At 33.3% G+C, this 25398-nt stretch overlaps 1 protein-coding gene across 1 annotated transcript in view; it reads right to left on the bottom strand.

Annotated features, from left to right (window-relative positions):
- The window catches only part of LOC129228548 (pleckstrin homology-like domain family B member 1), a 97328-nt gene extending 86101 nt beyond the window's left edge, over positions 1 to 11227 (bottom strand). The window contains 1 exon segment of the mRNA XM_054863230.1: positions 11114 to 11227. The gene's annotated coding sequence lies outside the window, so the exon portion shown is untranslated.
- Between the last annotated feature and the right edge of the window lie 14171 nt (positions 11228 to 25398).

The raw sequence follows: 25398 nt of genomic DNA, 5'->3' as shown, positions 1-25398 counted from the left end.
GACAAACGATGACGTCATTTGCTAGTTGGATGGCCTTCCTATCTCGAAGGCCTCGTTCGAACCCCATTTCTTTCTTTAACGTCGTCAAATATGGCCCAAGTTTGCGTTTTAAGACTTCAAGTCAGAAAATTTGCCGGTGCGGGATCCCTAAAGGGAGGAGCGATCGACCCCATCGCCCTTCTCTTGTATACGTCCTTGAGACTATAGCTTCTGGATGTTTTGACCAGGTCAGGGGCGTGCACGGGAGGGGGGGGCGAGCCTGAAGGGGCACGAGATTTTAAAAATGAGGGGTGAAATACATGTAGGGACGTAAGGGTAAGCAAGATGGAGGGGGGCCGTAAAGGTCATTTGTGTGGCCCTTAAAACTTATGTGCACGCCCCTGAACCGGGCTGTGGATAGATTGCATGTAGCAATACTTAGTTTATCTTTCAGCTTTATTTGTAGCAAAAATAGCTGGCGTTGCCTGGGTCAGTAATAATTACACTGGTAAACAATGGTTTTGCTACATGACACATTTATATTATTCCTAGGGTAATTTTCGACGCTGATTTCAAATATCCACTTAGAATTTTTATACCACCCACAATTTTTGTGTAATCATATGTTTTAAGTTAATTATTTTTCAAATATTTTCCCATACTACATAAAGATAAAAAAAATCATAAAACTCAAACAATCAGTAATAATACCGTATGAAGCACGGTAGTTGGGGGGAAAATGTTTGGGGAACACTCCTTTGTATGGAGTAGATGTCGTGTTCAACGGATTTTCGTTCCAACAAAAAAAAAAAAAAAAGGACTACTTAGCTGAAGCTTTAGATTCTAAAAAAGTAAAAATGGACTCAGCACGCTTCAAAACGTCCAAATCCGTCAAAATTCGAAAAATTTCATAAATTCAATACTTTCTTCTATATATCATCAAAACAAAAAGAAATACATTTTTTTAAATTTTTGTTTAAAAAGGTGGTTTGAATAAAATCAATTTACATTAAACTTCGATTATTTTTATAATAATACCCCCCTCCCCCCCCCTGCGTTTCTTTCTAACTACAGCACTGGCAGTATGCAAATTTGAGGTGCATAAAAACAAAAGTAATTTATCGTTGAAACATTCATAAACACTTAACTACATACGAACTTTAACAACAATATTTCTCAAGAGAAATTTTCTCTTCAGCCGTAACTAGCAGTTTCTTATTACCCAGAAATCCCCATCGATTTTGGCACGCCAGAGCCGAGTAATAAACTAGCATTTTATGGCAACTCATTTGTCTTCTCACAAGAGCACTGACCTTTTACTCTTCAAAAACCATTTGGGCACAAAAGATAAAATGAGATCTCTCTAAATTCGAAAAATGCCAGAAAACTGAGTCGTAAAGCAGCAAGTAATCAGCAAAGTAACCACATCACGATCATGATCAGTAAATATCACTCAGGAAAATTGAAATTTAATAAATGATGCTAAAAATGCTTCTTGATAGACCCTCGATTAACCGGGATTGGATTATCCGGGACGTACCGCTCTGGAAAAAAGTAAAGGAGTACCCTTGCGCTTGCGGGGGAGGACTGAGTGTGGTAATAAATATAAATAAGTATTAAAAATTCTCACTATTTTTTTGTAATTTTACTTTAGGTTAATTATTATCGTTCTGCACAACTGCACAATATACTGTAAAAAGACCCCCACTGAGGGCGGGAAGTGTCATGGCGCAGACTGCGCCATTGAAAATTTTTGGGGGGTGTTGTTAGGGTATTTTTCATTTTTTATGGGGGGTTGCTTTTGGGGGAGGTCTTCGCAATATTTAGGGGGTGCGCCCTTGTTCTTGGGGGGGATACCTTTGCTGTAAAAGCACAGAGGCTTTTATTTTTGCAAACCCCTTCGTGATCGCAAAAATTTAAACCTCGCGAGATATTTTTAAACTTTCGGTTTTTTTAGTATAAAATTCGCGAAAGCTTTAGCTTGCGAAATTGATTGCTTTTTTGCGAAAATAAATACTTTTACAGCATCTTAAACCGTTTTATCCAAAAAAAAAAAAGATAAGCAAAACTCTTGTTAATTGGATTATTCGAGATCATCCCGGTTTATCGGAAGTCAATGGTATTTACAAAGTTAGATGAATGAATTCCAGACTGAAACTGCATCAGGAACGCCCCGATTGGAATGGACGTCACTTTTATCTCCCAAAAATTTTCCTTATTCGACAAATTTTATCTGACGGAGCATTGCACAATTACAATTTTTTAAATATTTTTATAATGGTGTTTCATGTCTCTTCTCATGAGATGCAGATGGTATCTATGGTGTGTGTTCTTAATTTATCACTTGGCAAAATTCGGAGGCTCATTTGGATGATTTAAAATCTCTCCACCCCTCTCAAAAGTTTTAAGTTCGGAGCGCCCCTGTATTGCACCTTTTCTTTGATTGAGGCATACTTCATTGTTTTTTTTTTTAAATCTTCAGTCAGAAAGCCTACTTCAGGGTGGGGGGAGGGGGAGGTCATGGCGTAGACTGCACCATGGGTATTTTTAGGGGCATGTTGAAGGGATTTTAATCTCATTAAAGGGGGAGGGAGTGTTGTGTAATATTTGAGGGGTGAGTCATCGATGTTAGGGGGGGGAGGTCCATAGTTAAAATAAGGAGGAGGATAAAACCAGTTTGCTATTTCTCAATACTGGGATTGTTTTCGGTCATATGTTAATGAAAGAATTCCTTCTGTTCCTCCCCAAGCAGAAATTAACTCGTCCACGGTCAAACGTCTTGTCATGAGAGCTATACTTTGCATTACAAATACACTTTTCTAATCTTTAACGCATTACTTCTTTGTGCTCACATTTCACTTCTGTTCATCATTCCGTAGCATTATTACAAAAATAAAATTAAACTGATTCGATTTAAGATCAACCCAAGTGCTGTTTTTTTTCCCTTTTTTTAAAATTAATCTTCATTGAATGTCCTGATTACATTCAAACTTTTTATTTCGCTATCTCCCAAAATACACGATTCTGTTTGAATATTCACGCTTGACGTTGCCCTAAAAAAATAATAATAAAAAAAACTTCAAACTTGACCTAATATCTATAAGATCGCGGATCTTGAGGATAGTTTATTTCAAGATCAGTTTGATCTTCTCTTTTTTAATTCTTTCTACACAGATTCGAAGAAACAGGATTCCAAACAATAATCATTTTAATTATTGTATCGCTACAGACTTATTAGCTTTTTTACATTATCGTATAATACAATTTGAACAGCATTCCTCAAATAGGATTTTTGAGAAATTGAAAAGGTGATGCGAAAATACTGCTAGCTCGAAAACTATGGTCAAAATTTATTAAATGTTCTAATTTCAGTCCGGCAAATTGTAGTTTTGTTCATGTTGTATTTAAAAACGGAAAGAAGTTGGAATAGTGGGGTGGTTTCCTTCAGTCAAAAGTACTATACTTTTAGTCATTGAAGTTGATAGAATGAGCAAAAGAAATAACATGAACCCAGAAAATACTTTCATTTTCCTAACAGTAATTTTTCAATTAATTTTTTTAAATGTCCGATTTTTCAAACAGGGCGTGGTCTTGATGACGTCACAAATGATGCTCTTTGGCGCATCTTTGTACCGCGTTTCCACGTCATGATAATCAAGAAGCGAATTAAAATTGCGCTCTACGCTTGCTGTCAACCATACCACCAACCGGTGTCACATTATAACGATACCGGAGCGCTAAGAAAGCTAAACACGGCATAAACAACCATTAATTTACTTTTTTAGGTAGAAGTCAAATCACAGGGGAAAAAATGAGGGTACATAGCGACATTCAACTTTTGCGAATTTGTCGACTAAATAAATTAGGCTACAAGAACAATATGCAACTTTTTTATAATAGTAACCTACACTTAACCATGTTGAAGCAAAACTTACAGAAAAATAAGATCAGGTACTCATCAGTCTTCTGTAATAACTTTTGCCTGGTTACTTAAAACTGTGCGTTCATAACGCTTTATCATCAGTTAGGCCTTCTGATGATGGTCAAGTCAATGACCTTATTTGGCAAAGCTAACTAACGTACATACATTGATAACATGGATACTTCGAGTTACCCCTCGTCTCTTGCCACGGCACCCCAGGGTGCCGCGGCACCTAGTTTGTTCTAAGCAGTTTCACCGCAGTTTGTTCTAAGAGGTTTAACAGCGAGAAATAAAGGATTTTATTTCCCCCTTTGAATCACAGCATATGCAAAAGAAGAAAAAATGCTATTCTTCAAATAAAATCTTTTGTAACATTTTTACACATCTAAAACTGAACGAAGAAAACGTGTCGTTAATTGTTCAGTCTCTAATGTTCTACCCCTGCATATGTTTCAGAAGTCCTGTCCTGAACGCATTAATTAAATAAGGGATGAATACTTGATTGTCTCACGTCTTTTATCAATGAACGGAAATGCTTTGCTCGCGAGTTATTTTTAGCTCAAATGCATCCGGACCAACTGTGAGAGCTAATATGAGTTTCAATTACAGTACATTTCTGATTATTATCAACAGAAAGCTCAGGATGACCTTGAAAATTAAAATCGACGAACATCCGAGAGTACTAAAAGCGGTTTTATTTTTGTACTCGCGGTACCCCGCACGGCTTTGCCCGTAGTAGAAAATTAAAAGGTCATTTGGTTCGCCTGCATATTTACAAGTAATGGATGATGAATTTCTCGCCAATTTGCTCGATCACGTTACAGTTCCACGTTATGATAATTTGGTAATTTACCCATCCATGTTGTGTTATTTGCTCGGTAAAATAATCTTAAAATTGGAATAGAAAAAGAACAAAATCGAATTTTTGGAAAATCGCTTTGAGGTGCTCACCCCTATGCCACGAACTAATTCTGTGCCAAATTTCATGAAAACTGGCCGAACGGTCAGGAGCTGTGCATGTAACAAACATCCAGACTTTCGGCTTTATTAATAGTAAAGATAGATTCAAACCAGAGATGAGAATTGGTTGAAAAGAAAGCGTAAATTGAGGTGGGGGGGGGGGAGTTTTTTTTTTATCCAGGAAAATTTTAAATTTTGTAATTTCTAGCACAAAGTCATGGACTCATGAATTAATCTTACAATTTCATGTTTTTTTCACAATACATTAATATTCAATTTTTGCTTTTTAGAGCTAAAAATTAATCTTAATATATAAAAATTTTCTGTGCGTACGTTTGTCACCATACGGCTTTTAAACGGCTGGACCGATTTTGATCAAATTTTTTGTGTGTAATTAAGTTGTGGCAAGCATGGTTTCGAAGCGCGATGGATCGAATCCGAAACGTTATTGTTAATTAATTAATTAATTTAAACATTGGACGGCAAAAACTCCCAAATGATTAATATTTATTTTAACCTATTGTTGAGCGAGAATTGAAATAAATATTTAACCTGTTGCCAAAGGACAATAAGAAATCCAGCTCTGCTTTTTGTAATGAAATTTCCTACTGTGATATGTCAATTATTGAGAATAGATAAAACGTAGAGAGAGAAAGTGAAGCCTTCATTTCTCTCTCTCTCTCTCTTTTGAAAGTAACGATTTTAGGTTCCGTGATACATTTTAAAGTAAAATGCTGCAAGGTTGACGCAAAACGTGTATTCTGTCGTCGTAGTTGAACCATGTGACCAGATCGGTGCGTTAGGTTTCCTAACAAAATGATCAGAAAGTACCGAACCTAGCAACATTTGTTTCTCGGCTGAAATCTGAGTTTTGGCACCAATGTCAAGAATACTTTAAAGATTATCTAACTAATCAGTACATTATTAAAGGAAAAGATGTTGGAATTCAAAGACGGAACAAATTTTAGTTTCGTCCAGATAAATTACAACAGGGTAGTTCTGTACACCCAAGATCAGTGCAGTGGAAGATTTTTATCTTTGGCGGAAAGAAAAAATTAGGCAAATATATGAAGTTTTCGTTCAAAAGATGGGAGTTCGCTTCTCTCACTGATCGGCTGGATTATAGTAACGTGGTGGCTTGGTGAATTTGGCTATAAACAATAGAGTTGCGCAATTATTTGTTTACATTTTGAAGATACCGTTAATGTAATTTATTGTATTTTTAGTTTATTTGGCGAAATATTTCAAATTGCAAAGAATTGTTTTTCGTTTTTAAACAGATTTTAGTCATTTTGGTTGAAGAATGTTTATTTTACATCGGGAGGGGGGGGAGGGATGAGTGATTTTCGCTTATTCAAAGAACTGTTTTTACCTTTATCATTTTTCTAAACGATATCCTTTCGATTGTTTTATTCTTTTTCATATGGGGGATGTTGCAGCGGGATTTCCCGTTTGTTCTAGATGGGTAGTTAGATTTTTACACTTAATATCTGAGGACGCTTTTTATCTTTTGAGTATGGCAGAAAGAACAAACCATCAAGTACGAGAGAAAAAATAGTTAATAAAACAACTGCTCAGTGGGCATTAGATAAATTAAGTTGTAATAAATATATGAATTCTGACACAATAGCAGCTTAAAACCTTTTTTTTTAACTTCTTTTTTTAACGGAACGGTTCAAACACTTGATAGCTTATTGAAATTTTTTCAATTTATAAAATTTGAACAGAACAACGTCTGTCGGGTCCTCTAGTAATCTATTAAAAAGTAACTTTTTACAGGGTGGATTGAAAAATTTCATGAAAATAAGAATTATAAATAAATGGACTTTTCTCATATTATTTCATAAGGATAGAACTTTTAATTGGAAGTAGGTAATTTACATTGAACATCCATCTTAGTTTTTGATGCTATGTTTCATATTTTTAGAGGTCTTTTAACTAGTAGTGTTAAAATCCAATAATAAAACCTAATTTCGAGAAAAAAAATCAGTCCCCTAGCCCCCTCACTTCTTTTGACCACGCACTCTTTTCAGTGCATTAGCCGCCTATGACGCTCAATGTCTCCAAGGTGCCCATCCTCTCTACAAGAAAGGGTGCACCCCCCCCCCCCCAACCCAAAAAGGAAAATATTCCTTAAAACACCCTTTATAAAAGTTTCAATGCCGCAGTCTGCGCCAAGACCCACGCCCACCCCTCCAGAAACCCTAATATCCCACATGAAAACAATTAAATTTGATAAAGCAGGAAGCAATAAGATATAATTTATTTTATCTATACATCAAGAAGTGTTACTTCTTACTTTACTTCTTACTTTCCTGACTAAAAGAAAAATGTGTATATATTTTTGTGCAGGCCAGAATTATATTAATAACATTAGTAATTGAAAATATTTAACGCCTGGCCATTTAATGTGTGTGTATATCATACCTATGTATAAACGCACGAGACAAACCAATAACAACAACCAAAAAAAACTAAGTTACTATTGAAACAATGTATTTAACAATTCATAAAAATCACATCCTATCCAAAATTAATGGTTGCATGATGATTTAATAAATTTGGATAACTTTTGGTGTTTTGAAAGATGAAACCTGTTGCAGGGCTCAAAATTTACAGTGATCTGTTAGTCTGAGACCACAAAAACATCCATCCAACCAGCAGAACATAAGTTTTAGTGGTCCGTGGGACCAGTAGAGTAAGCTTCATTCTTGTTCTCCATTCAAAAATTTTAAGAATCATAATGTTTTGAACAGGGCTGCGGAGTCGGAAGAAAAATTGCTGACTCTGTCTCCTAGATTTTGAAACGTCCGACTCTGAATTTTTTATTATTTATTTATTTATTTCCCCAAGTCCCCCCTTCCTCATGGGAAAGGGGAGAACACCCCTAAACAGAGATTGAAACATTAATTCCCTTTTATGAAATTTTCACCTTGTATTTTATTGTAAACCTAAGATGTATACAACGTTAGAAATTCAATTTGAAAATCAAATTATCCAATAGTTGCGATTTCTAAAGTGAAATTACTTAAAAATCCCATTTAAAAAAAAAATTGAACAGGATTGATTTGCTCTCCTTTAATGTTTAACAAACAGATGTTGATCAAATCCCGTGCTTTCAATTTTTAACAGCTGTAACTTGAGGGATTTTTTCTTTTTTTTTGCTTAGTCAAAAAACTTTTCTTGACAGGAGGCGCGAATGACTCTGACTCCTTTACCCCAAAATCAGTCCGACTCCAACGCTTTGACTCCACAGCCCTGGTTAGTCAAAAAACTTTTCTTGACAGGAGGCGCGAATGACTCCGACTCCTTTACCCCAAAATCAGTCCGACTCCAACGCTTTGACTCCACAGCCCTGGTTATGAAACTGTTAAGAGGAAGCACCTTTATTTGCAATTTATCTCATGATTCAATAATAAAAATATGGCTGTATGCAAAAAGCGGTTCTATTTAGGTAGTTTTGGGATTTTTCAATTTTAGACTCTGTTTACGTAAAATTAGGAAATTTTCCCCTCGCAAAATCACCAATATCTTTATTTTACAAAAGTTACGGCTTGCAAAATTAAGTGCTTTTGAAAAGAACTACACTCAGCACCGAGGGGCCAAGGCCTACTCTTGGTTTAGAAGACCGAGCGCTCTGGGGTGCAATGCAGATGTTCCAGTCAGATGGTCATTCATATGCAGAACCCACAGTGTTTAGTTCACAAGCATGCTTGGTACTCATTTTATCAAGCCACTGAAGGTATGAAAGGCTGCGTTCCCCCTTGCCCTACCCAGGAATAATATAAGTGCTTGCTGCTTTTCAACAGCAAAAATTAATTTTCAGAATCCTAACTATTACAGTAAGTTTGTAACTTTTAAATTGTAAAATTGGTTTTATTTAAGCTATAATTAACTAAAATCTGATTCATTGCATAAATTCATCTTTTTTGTGTGTGTGTAAATTTAATGAACTTTCTCAGAACATAAAGGATAATGCAACTAAGGGAGCAATTAAAGTATTTTTTTTTTATGAGGAGGAGGATGTTTTCATTATTTTTCCTCCAAAAAATTGTACATAATCAGCATTTACAGAGAAAAAATTTTTTTATTCTTTGTTTGAGGACTACCATGGGAAACATATTTTTATTTCAGGTAAATTTTGCAGCAGCTGGGAGACAAAAAAATGGAGGGAAATAAACAATATTTTAATTTTATCCCTTCATGACCCTATGATTTCAACTTGAACGAGCTACAAAAGGTGTATGGTATGAGCATGAATTATGATTCTACTAATGCATGAAATATCATTTTTCTCTCTCTCTCTGCTTTTATTATATACTTTGCAGTTGGTTGGTGGGGTTGTGGTGACCTGATTGGTAAAGTGGACTCGAAACTGGAGGGTCTCAGGTTTAATGCCTGCTGGTTGAAAATCCTCTGTGCTCGTTAATGGTTATCGGCACACATTAAATGTTTCCATAGTCACTAAGTCCGAAAGTTTCCAATCCAAATCGATACCTGTAATAAGGGGTTATTCAGCAACCTGGCATGGATAAAAAAAAGCCCTATTCAACCGGTTAAACCACCAGAGTAGGTATGGAGCACCCTGGAGAATGAAGTGAAGTTGGTTGATGGGGCAAGCTTTTTAATTACTGTCAAAAATATGAATTTTTAAGAGTATTTATTGATAAAGCTCAATTGATTTCAAGGCAGAACACTAGCAAGCAAAGTTGGTGGATTCTGAAGAATATCAAATGATTCAGGTTTCTGATGCTTTCTCTGATTTACGTCATCAGTCTGAAAGTATTTTTGAAAGCTTTTTCCATGCAAAATTGTTTACTTTCACATTACAATATTATTATTAATTTGTTTCCAGATTAAACTTCAAAATTCAATGACATGCTTTTGAACACAACACGAGATAAATACAAATTATATTGAGATAAAATATCAATGAATGCGCTATTCAGAAAGAATATCAAAGGTCATATTTGCTAGTACTTGAAAAAAATATTTAAAAATACATTTCCTAAAAAGGATTACTATTCAGAATAAAACTTGAATTCAATATATCATAGTTACGAAAATTTATGTTCATTGTTTTACCTCTCATTGGTTTGAAAATTAATTTCAAGAAAAAGATTTAATTTGAATGTTCAGTAATATTGTCCTTGTTGGAAAAGTAACAATACAGGCCAATTTTTATTCCTGGATGAAAAAATTAGCAATAAATGTAATAACAGACTTGAGCTATCACATTTGATTTAAATACATAAATGCATGCAGATATTTCTCCAACAAAAAATCATTGAATAAACTGGATTAACAATAAGATTAAAAGAATTGTACATTTTTTATAAAGGAAAAAAAAGCTTACCCAAGTTAATTATTTACATAAAACAACAAATGTAATAGTCCCTTGATCACAATTTATAAAGCTCTGATGATTTTTCTTTTTTTCTTCTCATTAGAGTGATTTTTCTAACAGTTAAACATTTCCAGTCAAACGATTATTATTGGAGTTAAACTTTACATGCAATCACACAACCTACTTACATAAGTGATATCATTGTTAAAAATTTTTCATATTTCTTCATATTAAATGAACTGGGATGAGTGTACAATGTACATCTGTCTGGCAAATTATTTTGATAAATGTAGGCGCTTTCTGCAAGATCACAACAAGATCTCTATCAATTTATTTTATAGCACACTATACAGAAAAAAGTCGATAGTAAACTACAAAGTTTTATCAAAGTTATATTCGATTTACTTTCAATTTTGTTTGAATTTACTTGCAATCAAATTTCAGAATTAAACTGACATTTTATGGCTAATATTATTCTTCATTTGCGTTATTCTTTGTCCACAACTTAAATTTACAGGAAGATTTAAATACAATGATCTAATCATAGAATAAAATTTCTAACACAGGAAATACATGAATTTAAAATAACAATAATCCGGTGTATAGGTGCATCAAATGACTTTTAAAATACTTGTAAAAGGGGAAAGAGGAAAACGAGCTGCTTGTTTTCATTTAGAAGAATCAGAGAACAATTGGATAATTGGACGAAAAAGAGATCTTTTTTACGGTCTTTACGATTTCTTTACATGATTACCATATTAAGAGAAATATAAACATGACCCAATTCGCAAACACGCCTTCTATCTCACAATACGCTAAAAAAAATGTAACCAAATTTGATCATCATAGTATGATAATAAGAAAAGCGTATGTGGTAAATTATTTTTCTTAAATCAAGAACTTACGGCATCATAATCCAGGCATTGTTTGTTTACAACCTCCGAAGTAGTTAGTGGAATGCTTATCAGAGTTTTTTCAAATCAAACCACAAATTAGCTGCACTAACATGAGACCGTTTTCATTCACTCTACAGACATTAGCAAAGTTCACAAGATTCCTATTTACAAAAGCCGATTGATACAGTTTGCGAAAGTGGAAACTACTGCCCTCTCTTGGTTGAAAATAGTAACATCTCTAAAAAAGAGTTCAGTGATAAGTAAAGATTAATAACAGCTTGCCACCTAGCGGATACTGTACACAATACGCATCACCTGTATTGGCATAAACTGAATGATAATACTGATGAAAAATGCCATAGGCGGCTGGTGCACCCAAAAAGTGGGTGGTCAGAAAAAGTGTGTAGGGAAGGGATAGGGTAAAAAGGTGTGGCCCCTGAAGCTGGGTTTTTCTTTTTTTTTTTTTTTCGTAAAATTGGGTTGTATTAAAGGCTTTTAACATTTATGATTCTCTGACCTCCAAAAAATGCGGAAAATGGTCTCAAAAATCGGGCGGATGGCCACGCAGACCACCAGACTTCCCTCTTCGAATTCAAAGTTCCATTTTTATGAAACAAAGATGAGAAAAGTTTGTTATTCAGAATTTTTAGTTATTACTTTGGTGGTAAAACTCAATTTAACCCCTGTGAAAAATCATTTTTCAATCGATTTTTAGTTTTAACTCTGAAAAATGAGGGGTAAAAGCCACTTTTACTTTCGAAAGTAGGGCAGTCTCCCCCCCCCCCCCTTGTGCGAGCTGTCTATGAAAATGACAATAATGACTGACTGACAGGGACTATAAATAAAAATATTAAATATTTTTACCGTGTTATCCTCAAAAATATGTTAACACTGTTAAAACATAAAACGTCTTACAGATTATAGATTTGTTTTTGTCTCCAAATTTGCTACTAGATTTGAACTTAGAACGTTTAGATAATATTTCGTGGCCTGTGGAATAATATTATTATAAGTGTGAAATTAGTACCACCTTAGTAATTCAATTTATAACAAGCAATGAATCTAAAAACTGAATAAATAATGCGGAAAATATGTCTAAATCCGCTTTACAGGTTACGACTTCATATTTGCCACAAGGTCGGACCGGTTTGTGGTTTTGGAGGGGTCATAACAAAAATTTGAGAACACAAAACGAAAGGTGGGTGTCATAAGCGAAGTTTGCTCGATTGCAAATAGAGTATATTAATTTCCCCTTTCCAATTTTTCGAAGTAAAAGACTCAAAAATACAGTTTTAGACCTCCTCATCCATCCCCCTGAGGCAGGCTTTCTTTAGTAGAGTAAAGTATGCGTAAAGTTTCTTTAGTAGAGTAAACGAAGCTGCCGCCTGGGAAAGAAAACAATGTCAAATGCAAACAACATGCTTTCAGATCCTTTCGCCAAATTTTTAAAAGCTCGACTGATTAGAACCGACACCACCGTGATGCCAGTCAGGTGCCACAAAACCCTTATAAAGCGTGCTAGTGCTCTTATGCATTTGATTGTCCTTATTTTTTTTTCTTTTGACATTTTTGGAAAATTTCAATTTAAGACATGCGAATGGAAAAAGTCAGTTTAATTTCCTACTGTAAAAGGCTTATTTATGTTGGCATATATTTTTAAAAAAGACGATATTATGGAACAATTTTCGGCTCCTGAGAAATGTCCTGTCCATTACACGAGCCCCCGGTGCTCGTGCGATAAATAGAACCTGGTCATCTCTACAATATTAGTAAATCAAAAACCACAAAGCTATGACGTTGTTACCACAAATGTGCCATGAAAATAATATACATATACAGTAGTGGCGTACCAAGACAGATGGGGGCCTGGGGCGGAACTCGAAATGGGGGCCTACTTGGTATTAAAACTGAAGTTTCTCAAACTATGTGTACGTACCATATATGACAGTAATTATTTTAAGTGGTACATTTTTACATATTTCAGTAGTGTTGGTTTGATTTCAGACACTATTGTAAATACCACAGTAAAACACATGGTTTTAAGTAAAATTAAGTAAATACTATATTTTTAATAAAATTGTGCTTTGTCAGAAAATATCAAAAACAGAAAAAAGTCCTAAAATTATATTGTATCTTAAAAATTTATTGCATCTGAACATTCAAGTACAGTGAACAGAAACGTTTAAGCATTCCAGATTTAATTAACTTTAGGATAATAATTGGCTCTTACAGAAAAAAAAAAACCCTTTGAGTAAGACACACCAGGGAACTATTTACCTGATAACATCACCTAATCTCAGAGAAAAATATTTTTAAAACATGCTTACCTAAATAAGGATGAAATTCACACGTTCACAGTCTAAATAAAACTTTTCTGCTAGGTCTCACTCACAAAAAAAAAAAAAAAAAAAAAAACGCTCTTTATATTCTTCAGACAAAAATACTCTGGTGTGACCCTATACTTGCCTGGCGCGTTTGATTGAAGTGGAGAAAACGCTCCGCGCGACTTCGCTGGTAGAATTGAAAATATTTAATGTTCGACAGAAATTAAGACAAAAAAATTTTGCGTACACGTGGGTTTAACTAACTAATCCGATTTCTAAAGCGAAGAGCGTAATTTCCCCCGATTATCGGACAAAGCGCTAGGAACTATTTCTTTTGCTTGGCCGCAGTTCATTTCTCCATAGTCAAGTAAGCTTGCAATCCAGTATAGAATGGATGGGAGGAGGTATTACGCAGTCAAGGTCAGAAGTCCCGAAGGAGTGACCAATTAAACAGTTTTACGCTGGCGAAAGGGGCATAGCAAAAAGGAAGTCCCCTTTGCTTGAGTCAGAAGGGTCCGATTTGCTCTTAGAAGTTATAGCTTCGGGCAGGAGACGAAACTTATTAAAACCACAGAAGTGCAGCTGGTAAAAAGAAAAATTTATCTGACTGATTTTTCCAACGCCACAAAGGATAGACAACTTCTCATTTAGGAATGGATTTTCTTGGTTATATGTTTGAATTTGGTTTCAAAAATAGTGTATGAATTAAGACTAGATCATCGTAGTCTTAATATACAAAACAAAACATAAAACAGATATTTTAGCTGTAGTCTGTAATGATAAAAAATTATAAACGTGCATCTGTTATGCATTAGTTTTTTTTTACATAAATTGTTTGAAAAAAAATGCATAAAAATTTGCTGAAAGCACTTAACGAAATAAAAGCAAACGATTTTTATAGGTTTGGTTAATTTAAAAATTTGGGTTCCCCATTAAATTCGTGGCCCAAGCGCCCATGTGCCTTTGTACACTAGGAAGGGTCACTATGAAAAAAAAGTCATATTTAACAAAATTTATGATATATACTCGCATATATAGGTAACTGATTAATATTTCTAATCATGATGTATATGACAGATCTACTGGAAAAAATAAGATACATTTTCGGGGCCTATGTCAAAGCGGGGCCTGTGGGGCATAATTTGCCCTCTCTTTGTTTAGGCAAGAGTCACCGAGAAAATATTCATTCTACATAAAAAATCATTTTATCTATCTAAAACATGACATAAGGCACGTCTGGCGAAAAAGAAAACGAATTAAAATTTTGGGGCCTATGTCAAAGCGGGGCCTGGGTATCATAAACCCTCCATTGATCCCGAAGAGGAGTCACTGTGAACAAATATTTGGTCTTTAAAAAAATTATGATTTATTAAGCCAACTTGTTTAAGCGTTCAAACCAAGATATGCGACAATGTTGGTGAAAACCAAAAATTGAAATTTGGGGGCCTATGTCAAAGCGGGGCCTGGGGCGGACCGCCCCTTCGGTACGCCACTGATATACAGGTATATAAATATCTCTGTGTGTATGGTATTTTTCCCCCACGAATCTGTAATCGTAATCGGCATATCACAATTTTAATCGATTACACTTTTTACATGATCTAATCGTCGCTGTAATCGTAATTACGTTTTGACTGATTATTATAATCGTAATTGTACATGTAATCCCCCTTTTTTTTTCAGGCTCGTAATCATAATCGTAATAGGTTACATTTCTTTCATTGTCTTTCAGCTTAATTTCTAGCATCTCCTAATTATCCTTGGATTTAGAGACATGTCCCCAAGTTGACGATAAAATATATGATAACCTTAAATGGGCTACACGCGCGCAGTCCACGGGGGGGGGGGGGGGTCGTTCATACAAGTACATTGTTATGAGTTGCACAGCTTCATACTCCTTACGAATTCTGAAGATAATTTCATCGCTCGACGATGAATAATGAAATGTGATCAAAAAGAGGCGAAAATGTAAGTCATTAAACAAAACAATTGAAAAAACAACAACAAAATAGTATGAAAAAAAAGAGGACAGTCAGAAAAAAATATTTTTTTTCTTACATTTATTTTTAAGTGATTTGAATCACTAGGAAATATCAACAAATATTATCAATGAATTGAAATACCTTAAATGTAGCAGTAGCATTAGTTTGAGGAAAGAAGCATAATTACATTGTGATTCATATGCTCATGTACGGAACACAATGTGGAAACACTATTGAAAAATTAAATTGAAATGAGTAAAATATTTAGTGTATCAAGAAAAGCAAATGTACGTTTAAATTTAATGGAAAAATTACTATATCAAAACATTTCATTTGTTGAGAAAATTACTTAAATCAAATTGAATTGATTTCTGAAATTAAACATGAAGTTCCGTCCAGAACTAAACGAGCCTACTTTCCCGTACATCAATATCAACTTTCAAGTACTATGTGATCAATATTTTCAAAATCAGCTAATATCGCAAATTATTTTAAGTAGTATAACGTTTTAACATTTTAAGCTGTTTTCTAGAAATAAAATATGCCTTATTTATCAAAAGAAGTAGATGCAGAAAAATGAATAAATGAACAAATAGATTAGTAGCACCTTTTAAACAAAGCATCCAATATATATTTTTTTCATTAAAAAAAAATCTGTAGTTGCTTTCAGAAATGAAGAAAATAATGATAATAATAATAATAATAATTATAACAATAAACTTATTCAAAAAAAATCGTTTGTTTTTTCCTCTGTTGCCAAAAAATAATTAAAAAACGAAAGAATGTACTTTTGAAATAAGTAAAAAACAATAAAATGTCGACTTGAAGAAATAATTTTCTCAATAAAAAAAAAACTTCTGCTCATATCTTTATGCATATATAAAGGACTCCGAATTTCTTCGCCAAAAACTAAATGCATAAATTAAAACTTTAGGGTAAAAATAAAAACATATCATATCAATAATAATTATTTCACAGTAAAAACCATGGCTACGGAGTCGGATTCAATCTCATTTTTGGGTAAAAGTCAGAGTTGAGAGTCGAAAGTTTTTAATTCAAAGACTTAGAGCCAGAATCGGTCATCTTCTCCCAAAGTCCGACACCTTGTCAATATTTGCGGAGTCGGAGTCGAAGACTCCGAGTAAACTCCGAGTTTAAAATTCCAAGAGCCGGAGTCAGTCCTTTTACCTCAGTGTCTAAATTTTTACCAAAGCTACGGAGTCAGAGTCGGGGAGTAGTCCGACTAGTTTTCGGGTACTGGAGTCAGAGTCTACTGCGCTAAAATTCTAGGAGTCGGTGTCGGAAGTTGGTCATCAAGAGCTATTTCCAAAAAAATTTGTTTGAAGTAAATACGCCTCTAAGTTCGGCATCTGTACTTTTAGCTTGGCCGTAGACGCTAATGTTAAGAGATTTGAAGTGTTCAAAATTGAACGAAAATTGTTCAAATCTGAAAGATATTTTCTATACATGTTCTTCATCGAAAGTTTTTACCTACAAAAAATATTTGAAGCAAATTCGCCTCTATGTGCAGGATTTATATTTGCCTTGAATTTCCCGTAGGCGCTTATGTTAATTTTTTTGCACTGTACAAAATTGTACGAAAAACTGTTCAAACCAAAAAGTGAAATATGGGAATGAGGTGTCCTCGCCAAGATCTTTCGAACAAAGAAAAGTTTATACAAATCGGACCATTCACTCAAAAGTTATTATGGGGGAGGGATTCGACAAACAGATCGACAGACACATTTTCTCCACCTCAATACCATACTTTCCAGGGTTGGTAAAAAAACCCCCAAAAAAACGGGTTTTTTGGTTTAAACCAGGTTTATTTGGTTTAAACCGGGTTTTTTTGGTTTAAATACTATTTGCGAGAAAAACAATTAATTTTCGGAAGGTAATTAAGGTTCCACGTAATTAACAGTTATTCAATAGTCACATTAAATCTAATTTCTTGATTAATTAAAGAGATTAGAACAAAATCTTGTAACTAAATTAAATAATTAAAATAGCTTTCTTCGGGGAAATATTGATTGAAATGTTTGACTTGATTGACATATTAGTATGCATAGACATTCTTTTTTAAACAATATGAGTAAGTAACTTTTGTAAACTGCACAGGTTAGCTAAGGCAAAGCAAATACCAAAATCCCAATTCCAATGAATAAAAGGGGGAAAAAAAACTAAGAATTATCTGCACCCAATAGTCATAAAGCAGCATAGGTGTATAGCCAATCAAAATCTTTTGAGCACACAGAATCCAAAAAAAAAAAAAAAAAAAAAACACTAATGGAGAGTGTAGTTTATATGTGAAGATTTATATATTTTTCAATCAATTTTTACACATACATTTGCATTTTGTTCTGGGAATTTAAAAACTTGTCTTTTAATCTTCCTACATTATAATATAAGGAAATATTATGCATCATAATATGAAGTATAAACATTTTTTTTAATTTGATTCAAAAAATATTATTTGTGTTCACCTGCAGAACAAATCTTAATTTTTAGGTGCAAACAATTAAGTTAAACAGTTGATTACCTTACAAGTCAAAGTTAAAATTCCAGGAAAGTGCATATAAATGGGCAAAAATGTCACACCCCTGCAACAGGAGTGAGCAATGTAATGGATTGCATCTACAATAAAAGATTCAATCCTTAGTAAATCTTAACTAATCATGCAAATTAAGCATAATGATGGAAGTTGACTGAAATCTGTTTTATGGCACATATATGAAATAAAAAATATATTAATATTTTTTTTCGATTAAAGCTTGTAATACATTTTGAAGAAGCAACTTTGCAATTTTAGTATTTATCTCTGCAACTTAGCTAGGAACTTAGCATAAATGGAATTTTACATTTTTCAATATGTGTGGGGAAATCAATGTAAACCTGTAAAATGGATTTTTTTTTTTTTTTTTTTTGGCTTTAAAAAAAAAAAAATTTTTTTTAAACCGCATGGTTTAAAAAAAAAAACAATTGGTTTAAACCAAACAACCCTGATACTTTCCAATTTTAAATTTTTCGATATTTATTTAATTACTAGCTATACCCGACGCGCGTTGCTACGCCAACAAAAAAATACATCATTATACTGATTTTCATGACAATCGGTTGAACGGGGCAGAAGTTGCTACTCTGCAGTACCATCTGGTGGCAGTACCATCTGGTGGCTTCAATGAGCATATTATGCACCTTCTCAGTGGAAAAATACATATATATATAGCAATTTTCATAATAATCGGTCCAGGTATCAAGTGAAGCAGTGACTGTACTCAAGTTTTGTACTCACGCAGTTTACAAGATCAATCAATCGCTAAAAATATCAAATAGAAAAAGTTTTAAATCCCGCCATTGCATGAAAAGCCATAAAACAATAAAGAAAGAATTTATTTGTTCAAACTCAAGAAAAATGGCAACAGCTAACTTCTTATCAATGAGATCTTTCACGCGAATTAATTTCTGCAGCCGATAATTTTATTCGTATTTATCCAATGGATTGTGACTTAAATTGGAATAAAAAAGGAACTATCGATTAGATTTTTTTCGAACTGGTCTATAAACATTCCCAGTACCAAAAATAACAAACGGCGAAAGTTTCAGCCAAATCTGCCGGGTAGTTTTTAAGTTCATGGATGACATACAGACAAACATTCATTTATATATATATATAGATTTTATTTATTTTTGACTTTTTTTTAGCTGTATTTTAAAGATACAAAAAGCCTTCTGTCATGCTTTTCTCTTTCTTCTCCGATTTTAACTCGTAAAGTAGGCTAAAAAGAGCCCGCCTATTCGCAACTCCAACAAACTATAGGGGGCACTGCAGCCACTGTCTAATGGCGGATGAAAAAGGTAAAACAAACGCATGCCGTAGAGTAGAAAATTCTCATTAGCCTAGTAAATTTTGTTCGTATGCACGATTTTTTCGCTTTATTCTTTTTAATTAATTTTCAAAGTCTTGTGGATATTCTGGCCCACGTAGAAAGAAATGAAAATTCAAGAAGCATTACTAAACGTCAAAAATTAATGCAAATTACGTAGTTTGTAGTTCTAAGCAGCCATTTCCACGATGTTGAATTCGATATTTATCAATTCTTGATAAAACTAAATAATAATTGTGTCCTGACAAGAATAACAATTAATGCTAGAAAATTTAATATGACATTACGAATTATTATCAAAAGAAGATGATACTTCTTTGCCTTGCTTGGCTAGCGCTAATTGTTTTGTATTTGTAGCTGAGTTATTTTTCTCAAATTGCCGAATCGTTTATTTTAAAATTTTCTGCTTCGTATGTTTCTAATTTCTGAGTTATGATTTAATTATGTCATGCTATGCAAATCATCAACAAAATTCTCACTGATATATGGTGGTAGTTTTCTTTTTAATTGATCTACCATTATTTCTTTTTTCTTATCGAATTCTGTAATCTTTCTACCATATTATTCCACTCATGATAAAAAATAAAAATGGTTTAACTGACATGCGAAATCTCGCCAAGGGTTCTTTGCTCGCACAATACTAAAACTATAACCCTGAACAAATTTGGCGAAATCTTTCAGCTAAGAATGTAAGCAATAAAATAAATTCTTTCTCGGTTAAACATTTTTCATTTCGTTCTACGATAATATATTCAGGAAAATATTTTGCATAGTGTCCATTCCAACTAAATGCTGCTGTAAAATATGGTTAGTTAAATTAATTTAAAATTAAAAAAAAAAAAAACGAATTCTTACAAATTCACACAAAACAGTAAAAAAATTTTAGCTGGTATAACGTTTCAAGTTTGTTTTTCCAGAGTTTTCTTGTGTTTACGCTTTCACCATTTAACAATCAACTCACTTTTTAAAAGGAAATAAGGAAAACTAACATTATTTTGAGAAGCTTTAAGAATACTATTGAGGAACGAAACAATTTCTGTAGCTGAAAGCAATCTAAGACACATCGAATGCATTAATAAATACAAACAGACAAACAAACAAATAATACATAACAAACTGCCTATGTTTACCAACAGACACACGTGGAACGCATTGTTTTACTTTTTTCTTTAATTTTGTAAATCACCGCAAGGTAGCGTATTCGAGCGCTGGAGTTGCGAATTTTTATCTTACAAAAAAATAAAAAGAAAAACAATGATATTTTATCTTAAGGTTTCATTTTATTACTGGCAACAGAATAAATCAAACTTAATCGTGGTCGTGGAATCGTTTTTGTAGTTTTGTTCTTGTGTTGTTTCGTTTTCCCCAGAAATTCTAACGACTGCTTTTAAAAAGATTTTCGATGACCGAACTGTAAGTATTTTTATTCCTATTTTATATAAAATCTATTTTAAATATACTTTCCTTCAATTACATACAATAATATTTAAAAGTTTCCACATAAAATACTTCCTTAATTAAGCTTGGATCCAAAAGTAACGTTTCTATTTTTTTTAAAAAAAAAAAGGTTTATAGTGTTTTTTTTGCAGGATTTGAAAGGGATGCAATCATCTCTCTCCTGCGCTCTCTCTCTCTCTCTGTCTGTTCATGAATTTAGTAATAGAAAAAATTCTTTCGTGCTTTTAAATGTAAAAATCCGGGTGTTCTTCCACCATATTTTCACTTTTTTTTTTTTTTTTTTTTTTTTTGCGATGAACTCGGGGATTTATTGTAACTGTGAAACACGTGTCTGAAATAATTTCCAAATATAGTTATATAGTAATGTTCTTGTTCTCATCATCTATGCTTTGTTCTATATTGTTCGTTAAAATATTAACTTTACATTTTGATATTGCTTTCAAGTTTTGAATAAGTTATAAACTAAAACATTTCATGGAGATAAATGCAGCGAATGTAAACATTTCTCTATTATTATTCCCAAATGTTATTAAGTTTCCCAAATTTAGTTACAGTTATTTGATTTATATATATCGAGTAACCTGATTCCTTGTATGATCTTCTCGCAAGTGCTCGAAATATTTTTCTGAAAAGTGTTATTACGTCATAGTAGGTTTTTTTTATTGCACCTAACGTTTGATTCAGCCCAATTTTCACAAAAGTTGATAATTAATTATTTTTAAAACTGTTGATTCTAAAAAACACACTATTTTTGAAAACTTCGATAAAAATTACATTTTTGATGTGCTTACTTTTAATGAATTGGAATTTTTCGTCTGCCGGCGAGAGCAAATCTGAACATATTCTGCCAACTAAAGTCAATATAAAAGTTTCGGTGATTAAATAGACTTTTTTAAAAATTTGTATCGGGGAAACTTGATTTGTATGTGGATCATTCCACGGCAAATTGTATAAATAAAATAGTCGGCCCTGCCGTCATGTTTCGGATTTTCTTCATATTTTTTTTAAACAAATAAATATAAATGAGAAACGCTCAAATTAATTTTTAAAAATTTTTTGAAAAAAATTAAGCTTTGGGGAAGTTTTTAAAAAATTCGATTTTTTATCATTTTTCGGAGTCACATTCTGTATTTTTCAACCAATTAAGCTGAATTTGGTATCGAATTCAAGCTAATACATTTCTCTTTTTAGTAGTAACACCAGAAAGTATTCTGTGAATAATGGGGTGTTGCCTCTCCTTAGCTACCAGCTAAAGTCAGGTTTTATGCCTTTTCAATGGGGGTTTCCGAAATTTTAAAAGTATTTCTTTTTGAAAAAACATGCTTAAACATAGGATTTGACCACTTTTTAAATAACTTGACAGTTTAGTATTTTTTAACAGTTTTTTTTCAATGGGTGCGCAGATTCAATTTCATTTTTACGCTTCTCTGCACATGACATCACAAGTGATGAAATGCCATTCACTGATGCCATTAGCGCACTACCTCTGTTTTAGGTTTATAATTAGTAACCATTTATTTATTCATAACATTGAGGATGAACTTCCCAATAAAACTCTTTAAAAAACAGTCTGGGGTGTGTACTCTTTTGAACATTCTCGACACTGGAGGAGAGATAGCATGGTGTCCCAGTTGAACATTTCAGAAATCTGGCAAGCCTAGGTAACAGGTAAATATGTTTTAAATTTCCTGAAATAAATTTCAAAATGAACAGCATTAAAAAAAATATTAAAATAACATTTTCTATATCTAAAACTATTTCTATAAGCTTGGTTCGCACTAAACGGTATGAAATAAAATAAATGTATGATTTCTTGAATACAACATTCAAAAATTGCAGTCAGTCGCATTGTCTTTATACTTAGTTTATTTCTAAAGAATTCAAAGAAAAAAAAAAGAAAATTTGAGAGAGGAAATACGCCGCATACAGTTTTATACGAATCACTTTTACAAAACCACCTATATTTCTTCTCTGAATTTTAAATTTAGGCATTACTGACTGCTTAGAAATAACCTAAACACAGAGATATTAAAAATTAACTGCAAGTTTTGAGTGTCGTAATCAAAAAATCATATAGGGGAGAGGGGGGCACATGTGAACAAAAACGACATTTTTCTATACTTTTCATTATTGATTTGAGATAAAAAAGAAAAAGGTGCTAAATGTGATAAATCAAACATTTGCTAATATTTTCATGCAGTTATCCCCCTTCTACAAGAGTAAATTCCAACCTAAAAATTAATTCTAAAATATGTTAAATTTTGTTCACATCTGCCCCGGTGGGGGGGCAGTTGTAAACACACCTGGGGCACAAGTGAACAGATACATAAATGGTATAAAATGCACCTAAGCATATCTTTAAGTACTCTTTATTACACATTAATAAACACAATGAAAATATAAATATTGAGTACATAATAAATTAACTTGATTCAACGAACATTATAGCCTTCAAGTTTTACAGAAAAAGAAACTGAAGAAGCAGCTCGATATGTGCTACCTAAAATTGTAGGTGGGGGTAATTTTAGCAGAATATCATCAGTGTTTACCATCGATGTATCATCTGTTTCTGGAAATACAAAGGTTTCTTTCTTCTGCTTCCTCATGAATTTAACATTTGCTTCATCACTCTCCATTTCCTCGATACGGCCAACATAGTGAATTTTTGTCTTATTTGTAGTGAATTCTACAAGGACAAAGTCATTCAAAGCTACATTTTCTGGTGCAAGGTTTACTTCAGCACAAATTTCTTGATGGCTACTCTCTTCAAAGCTAATGTCGGACTCGGAGTCACTGACTACAACCTTTGACTGCTCCTTTTTCAACAGTTCAGCAAGTTCTAACTTTCTTTTCTTTGCAACTCTTTCACATTTTATCTTCATTTTCTCTGCCTTTTCTTCCATAGCTTTGACAACAATGTCTTTTTCGGGGGTGTCTGTTAAAATTCTTGATTTTCTTTTTTGACGCTGCTTACTTTTCCCTAGAGTGGAATTGTGAAATTCTATTCAAGGCAATGGTCTCGCACATTCTGGGGTAGGACTTGAATGTGCATTGCAGCTGGTGGAGGCATCCTCGGGATTAACTGGCATTAAGCTTGTTATTTGAATTGGGATGAAATCAGCGTCAGTAAAAGCAAGCCGAGATAACGGCCAAATTCCTGGTTTAGAAAAACCCCGATTTAATATTTTTGGATGTAAAGGCTGCTGTGAAAGCTGGTGAAGAACACTTACCAATTTCATATATAGTTATTCTTTTTCCTGGGTGTAATGTCAACCAGTCATTGAAAGAAGTTTTCAGTGCAGATTTAAAGGGGCCATAAACACCTACATCCAAATGCTGTAAGCGATGTGAACAATGAGGGGAGAATGTAAGGAGTACTATTCCATTCTCACGACAAAATAATATTACATCCAAACTAATATGTCTTTCATGATTATCAAGTAGAAGCAAAACAGGATTTGCTGCGGTACAGCGGGAGTACTTTTGGAAGTGTTTTACAACATCTAGGAAGATATCTGTTGTCATCCATCCAGTTTTGGATACTAACCCTAAGCTTTCTGATGGTGCTCCATTTAAGAAAATATCTTTGTATCTTTTTCTTGGGAATACAAAAACAGGAGGTACAGTGTTTCCCATTGCATTAACTATACCACAAAATTATACAAGTTCACCTCTCTCGCCTGAAACATTTTGTCCAACTTGTTTCTCTCTACAAACCGCGATCACTTTTGGAGCCTCCAACACAGTCGCGATACAGCTGATACTAACTTCAATTATTAAAATTTTTAATTATTCAATGTTTCTTAATTAGCCTAATCAAATTAAAAAATTAAACAATTTTTGAAATTTAAATAACTAAAAAAAAAAACAGTATGGGGCACATGTAAACAGTTCACACCTGCCCCTACATAGTGTGTTCACATGTGCCCCATATAACAACTTAAGTCTAATCTGATAAAAAGCAATATTTCTTTCAAATTTTTTAAAAAAAATAGAGTACAAAAACTTATTTTATAAATCTCACTTCAAAATGAATAAAGTTCAAATCACAATAAAGATAGTGTTGAATGTGTTTTTACTCTGAGAACTGGAACATGAAAGTTTATTGGGACCTTCCAAAACAGAAGTTATTATGATAACTAAAAAACAAAATGGTTGAGATCTTTGGAATTTCAGGCAGCAGACAGTACTACTGCTGTCATCTACATGAATTTTTTTCAGATTTTTTTCCTCATGTTATCTGGGTAAAATATGGTTTGTTCACATGTGCCCCATGTTTACATGTGCCCCCCTCTCCCCTATACTTATTTTATTTCGCCCTTTTTATTAGTGCGAATCAAGCTTACAAAAGTAGTCTTCAGATTAAAAATAAAATATTTTTAAATAATTTACTAGGTTATGTTGACCGTTTCCTAAGACATATTTTTGTAATCCTTATTATAACTAGAACTTTTAGAGGGACCGCTGAGATTATTTACGAACTGTTGTCCTTATCTTGGATAGATTTTTAGCGAATAACGTCCGTATTTCAATGAGGATTTTTATGACTTGTTGTACAAATTCCAATGAGGATTAGATAAAATGTCGTTGTATAGACAAACTGTACATTCTCCATGTTTTAATGGAGAGTTTTAAGGAAATTGTTG

The sequence above is a fragment of the Uloborus diversus genome, chromosome 8, assembly GCF_026930045.1.
Source record: "Uloborus diversus isolate 005 chromosome 8, Udiv.v.3.1, whole genome shotgun sequence".
Classification (NCBI taxonomy): domain Eukaryota; kingdom Metazoa; phylum Arthropoda; class Arachnida; order Araneae; family Uloboridae; genus Uloborus; species Uloborus diversus.
This window is presented reverse-complemented; position numbering and strand designations above follow the sequence as displayed.